Here is a 6,332-nt window from a genome sequence, read left to right as displayed (position 1 = left end):
CTCACTCATCCTACCCACGTCGTTGGTCCCTACATGGACCACAACATCTGGGTTCTTGCCCTCCCTCTCGAGAATAACCTGCACCCAATCTGAGATGTCCCGGACCCCGGCACCAGGGAGGCAACATACCATCCGAAACTCCCGATCTTCCCCACAAAATCTCCTATCCGCCCCCCTGACTATAGAATCCCCTATCACTTCTGCTCTCTTCTTTTCCCTCCTCCCCTTCCTAGTCGAGGGTCCAACCTCAGTGCCAGAGACAGGACCACTGTAACTTATTCCTGGTAGATCATCCCCACCAACAGTATCCAAAATGGTATACTTATTGTTAATTGGAACGGCCACAGGGGTGCTCTGCTCTCTCTGTTTGCTCCCCCTGCCTCTCATGACTGTCACCCATTTGCCTACCTCCTGACTTTTTGGTGTGACTACCTCCTGATAACTCTTATCTATCTCTGCTTCTGCCTCCCAAATGATCCGTAGTTCATCCAGCTCCTGCTTCAATTCCCTAACTCGGTCTGATAGGAGCTGCAGCTGGATGCACCTTTTGCAGGTGTGGTCATCAATTTGCAGAGATTGCAAACTGTTGCAAGAAACATAAGGTTATTATAGTTAGTGATTTTAACTTTCCACACTGGGACTTCCACACTGTAAAAGGACAAGATGGGATAGAGTTAATCGAATGTGTTCAGGAAAATTCCGTAATCAGTACATAGAAGATCCAAAGAGGGTGTGTGCGATACTTGATCTGCTATTAAGGAATAAGACAGGGTAGGCGACAAAAGTTCGTGTAGGGGAACATTTTGCACCTAGTGGTCATAAAGCTATTACTTTGAAAGTAAATATGCATAAAGACAGGTCTCATCCGTGGGTTGAGATTATAAATTGGAAAAAGGCCAATTTTTTTTTTAACCACACAACTTTTATTGTAAGCGTGGCCAAATTTCTGATCTCAAAAACAATGTTCCATTTAAGGCTCCAGTATACAGTAACTGCCATCATGACTAATTTTGCATGTCTTTTCAATGTTGAAAAAGATTAACATGGTAAACTTTGACTCCCATTCTTTTTCAGTAGTGTACATTCCACTGGAAACAAAAGGCAACATAAACAATTCCTTCCTTAAGGTCTGCACAACAGGAATGAAAAATGCAAGAGCTACAATTCACCGATGACGCATCTACAGAGACTTGGTTGGCATTCCTTATTCTTTTTTTAAAAAACAAGAAGTGTTACCAAAAGTGCTTTTGATGAAAAGTGTAGAACAAATACTGCCATGACAAAACTATATCAAGGCAGGAGTGGATTATGAATGCACAAGAGCCTCATGGAACTGTGATCAAGTGCAATTTCAACAATTACAGTAATGAACTGATGGCTACCACCTGACCAGTGGACAATACACACGGTTTTCAAAAGTTTATACTTAGTGTTCTAAACTACTCACATAAACGTTCACATTCATTGTACAAGGAACAAGGAATGCATGCAACAACAATTGTTTTGGCTAGAATGAATGATGTGAAAGCATTCTTTGAGATTCTACATAAAACCCCTCACGAGATGGTCACGAGATGACAAGGTCCCTCACGAGAGACTCATCCAGAAAGTCATGAGGCATGGGATAAGTGGGACCTTGGCTGTTTGGATAAAAAATTGGCTTAAAGGAAGAAAGCAGAGGGTAGTTGTGGAAGGTAAGTATTCTGCCTGGAGGTCGGTAACTAGTGGAGTGCCGCAGGGATCTGTCCTGGGATACCTGTTATTTGTGATTGTAATAAATGACCTGGATGTAGAGGCGGAAGGATGAGTGAGTAAGTTTGCGGATGACATGAAGATTGGAGGAGTTGTGGATGGAGCTGTAGGTTGTCGAAGGTTACAAGAGGATATAGACAGGCTGCAGAGTTGGACAGAAAAATGGCAGGTGGAGTTCAATCCAGATAAGTGTGAGGTGATGCATTTTGGAAGGACAAACCAGAAGACTGAGTACAGGATTAATGGTCAGTTACTTAAGAGTGTGGATGAACAAAGGGACCTTGGGGTTCAGATCAATACATCCCTCAAGGTTGCTCCACAGGTTGATGGGGTAGTTAAGAAGGCCTGTGGAATGCTAGGCTTCATTACCGGGGGATTGAATTCAAGAGTAGAGAGGTCATGTTGCAACTCTACAAATCTCTAGTGAGACTGAGTAATCTCTAACTGAGTATTGTGTTCAATTCTGGTCACTTCATTATAGGAAGGATGTGGAAGCTATGGAGAGGGTGCAGAGGAGATTTACCAGGATGTTGCCTGGTTTGGAGAACAAGTCATATGAAGCAAGGTTAGCAGAGCTGGGACTTTTCTCTTTGGAGCATAGAAGAATGAGAGGGGACTTGATAGAGATCTACAAGATTATGAGAGGCATAGATAGGGTGGATAGTCAGTACCTGTTTCCCAGGGCACCAATAGCAAACACCAAAAGATATATGTACAAAATTAAGGGAGGGAAGTTTAGGGGAGACAACAGCAATTAGGGAAGTTTTTTACACAGAGGGTTGTGAGTGCCTGGAATGACTTGCCAGGGATGGTTGTGGAGGCTAAAACATTAGGAGTATTTAAGAGCCTCTTGGACAGGCACATGGATGAAAGAAAAATAGAGGGTTATGGGGTAGTGTGGGTTTAGTAGTTTTTTTTAAGGATTATATTGGTCAGCACAACATGGAGGGCTGAAGGGTCTGTACTGTGCTGTAGTGTTCTATGGTTCTATAAAACTACAGGGATCAAACAGTCTAAGTGCAACCACCAATTGGCTGCTTTAAGTTAATGAGATCTCCTTTACGTGGAAAAAAACTCTAAACTATTCCAACTCTGATCAAATTATAATAGAGCTGCAGGAATGGAAGCTCCTTGGGTCAAGATGGCACTCAATTGTCATTGTGCAAGGTTATTCCTTCAAGTGAAACCACCACATTGCCGCCCAGTTTCTCTGCAAGCGTATTACGGTCCTGAATTTCATCTATTGCATTAACTTGCCATTCATGTTTAATACCTGAAAAATAAATAAAATGTAATGAATATGTTGCTAAACCATATCAATGTAAACAACTTTTAACTCAGCAAAAGCTATAACCTGTAAATTTCTTTTTAACAGCATCCTTTGAGCTAGCGTATATCATCTTGCTTTTAAGGCTTGCCTTCTCTGGAGCCCAGAATATAAATACCAAATCTTCTTTCTTGGATTCTTTTGTCTCGTATGTAGCATCATACAAAGCATAATGACAGTCGGTCGAAGGTAGCAACTTAACAAAGGATGTGTAGGGGTCCTGCACAGTTCCCCCAATTTCACCTACCAGTATTTCTTCGGCTTCCTCTACAATTATTTGTTTTTTTATCTTCACTAAGGCAGAACAGTACTGCTTTCTTTCTTTTTTTGACCTCTGGGTATGAAGATTTCCTTACTTTCATGTCAGTGAAGACTTTAATAACTTCATCGTTCACTGTTACTCCAGAGGCCATGTTGAGTGGCAACAGTGAGCAGCCACACATGGGATGGGAGTGGCAGTGAACCAAAAAGGCCAATTTTAATGGTATCAGAAAGGATCTGGCAAGTGTGGATTGGGACAGGCTGTCTTCTGGCAAAAAGGTACTTGGTAAGACGGAGGCTTTCAAAAGTGAAATTTTGAGAGTACAAAGCTTGTGTGTGTCTGTCAGAATAAAAGGTAATGATAACAGGTGGTTTTCAAGAGATATTCAGGTCCTGGTTTAAAATAAAAGAGGTGCATTGCAGGTAGGAACAAATGCCGGTGTTCATGGAGAATAAGAAATGCAAGAGCACACTTAAGAAAGAAATCAGGAGGGCTTAAAAAAGACATGAGGTCACCCTAGCAGACAGAATGAAGAAGAATCCTAAGGGATTCTAGATATGTTAAGAGCAAAAGGATTGCAAGGGACAAAATTGGTCCTCTGGAAGATCAGAATGGTAATCCTTGTGTGGAGCCAAAATAGATGGGGGAGATCTTAAATTTTTTTTTATGTTTGTATTTACACAGGAGGCAGACACAAAATCTATTGAAGTGAGGCAAACCAGCATCAACTTCATGGACCCTATACAGATCACAGAGGAAAAGATGTTTGCTGTCCTGAAGCAAATTAGGGTGGATAAATCCCCAGGGCCTGACAAAGGTGTTCCCCTGGACCTTGCAAAAGGAAAGTGCAGGATTTGCAGAGTCCCTGGCAGAGACAGCTAATTATCAGTAGCGACAGGTGAGGTACCAGAGGATTGGAAGCTTATAAGATTATGAGAGACATAAATAAGGCAGACAGGGAGTATCTTTTTCTCAGGGTAGAAATGTCTAATACCAGAGGGCATGTATTGAAGGTGAAAGGGGTTAGGATCAAAGGGGATGTGATGGGTAAGTTTTTGTTTCTCAGAGTGGTGGATGCCTGGGATGCAATGCCTGTTATGGTGGTAGAGGCAAATACATTAGAGGCTTCTAAAAGACGTTTAGATAGGTACATGGGTATGAGGAAGATGATGAATGTGGACATTGTGTATGCAGGAGGAATTAGTTTTTGAGTTTTTAAAAAATTTACTTTTTAGCTGCTTCAGCACAACATTGTGGGTTGAAGTGCCTGTTTCTGTGCTGCCCTGTTCTATGTTCTGTGTTAACCCAACCTGGTCCATTGTGGTGGAGTCTAAAGTCAATACATGATGTGATCTAATATTAACCCACCCCTGAAGCCCAATCACTTGATGCTGCTCCGTTTGTCCTTCCTTCCAGCTCCAGGCCTAATCTTCCTGGGCCGCTTACCTCCTATTTTCTTTCTGTATATTCTTCATGATTTGCAACCTTCCCTACTTTCTCTGCTAGCTCCACAAAGGAATGGCTTTTGCTTGTATTTATGTGTGTGTGTCTATTCTATCATGCATGACACTTTGGCACAGTGGGTGATGGATTTTGAGTGCATGAGGCATCATGTAAATTGTTACATATTTTCCTGTGCAATGACTTCAACCCTCTTCTCAATCTTCTTCAAAGCAATTACTGAATCCCATCAACAATCCCAATGGAGTGAAGTGCATGTACAATACAAATGGAAACTATGTATCTTCATTACCTTCATCCCAAAACCTTTTCCTCAACCCATAATTCACAATACCTGATAATGCTTTCATTTATGTAAATTCAGATACCAAGCTTCATGTCATACATGAAGATACAGGAAGATAGATATTTCAAAGATCAGAACTCACTACCAATCTGCCCTACTGCACAATACTGAGGATAAATCCAAGAAAAAAGCATGAAGAGCAGCATTGAGCAGTGTGGTTCACATTTTTCAACCACACTAACTCCTCAAGCTCTATCAATAATCAATCAAAATCTTAAATGAGACCCTAGAAAATGTGAACCACTTCACATCTCTGAGGAGCCACCTCAGCGAGGCAGGCATTGATAATATGAATCCCTTAGAGCTATTGGGAAAAAAAATTGATAAAAGCTTGGTCAAAAATAGAAGTTTTAAGTATAGATACTGCTGAAAACACTAAGACCTATTGGCTATTGCTAATTGCTCTTGAACTGAGAAGATAAAAAGTGAACTGTATGGGTGCATTTTGGAACCTCTTGTACAATGGAAGGGTAACAAAGGGTTTTCCCTGAGAACAAGATCAGATAGTTTTATATTTAATGTTATTGAAATCAGCTGTTTAAAAATATCCAGATATATTAATTATTTAAACTTAAATTCCTCAGCTGCCAGGGTAATGAGAGTTTAGACAGGGTTTATTCTCCCTCTAATGTAGGAGCTTGAGGGCTCCTTGCAGAGTTTTATAAAATTCTGAATCAGAGATAGGATAGATAGTCAGAATCCTTTACCCCAGGGCATGGGAGCCTAGAACTAGAAGTCACAGGTCTGAGGTGAGAGGAGCTCTGAGGGGTTTTCCCACACAGGTGATCAATAGCATGCTGTCAGAGGAAGTGTGGAGGCAGAAACAATTACAACATTTATAGTTAGTACAGATGTGGTTCGAAAGGGCTCATTTCCTGTGCTGTACAGCTCTATGATTATAGTGTCAGCTGCCATTTGGAACAGAGATCTTTAGTCCATGTTTGAATCAGAGCTATAAATGGTGTCTGGAGTTAAAATGATCCCAGTGGAATCCAAACTGAGCATCTATGAATATAAAAAATCTTGTGTTTGAAAGAAAATTGAAGAAACTACAGGAGAGGTATGTTAGGCCAGAAACCTAATTTTCATTTTTAAAGACCTTAGGGTGCGTTTACATTAAGCCTTGTGGATTCGGCATTCTCATGTCTCCACTCTCTCGTCACACCCCTTGGAAAGTAAATACT

General features: G+C 41.1%; 1 pseudogene; it reads right to left on the bottom strand.

Annotated features, from left to right (window-relative positions):
• Positions 1–906: 906 nt before the first annotated feature.
• On the bottom strand, positions 907–3,507 carry LOC132385029 (cofilin-2-like; annotated as a pseudogene).
• Positions 3,508–6,332: the final 2,825 nt, after the last annotated feature.

Source organism: Hypanus sabinus, chromosome 2 (genome assembly GCF_030144855.1).
Source record: "Hypanus sabinus isolate sHypSab1 chromosome 2, sHypSab1.hap1, whole genome shotgun sequence".
Classification (NCBI taxonomy): domain Eukaryota; kingdom Metazoa; phylum Chordata; class Chondrichthyes; order Myliobatiformes; family Dasyatidae; genus Hypanus; species Hypanus sabinus.
Note: the sequence above shows the minus strand (reverse complement) of the source record. Positions and strands in the feature narration are given on the sequence as shown.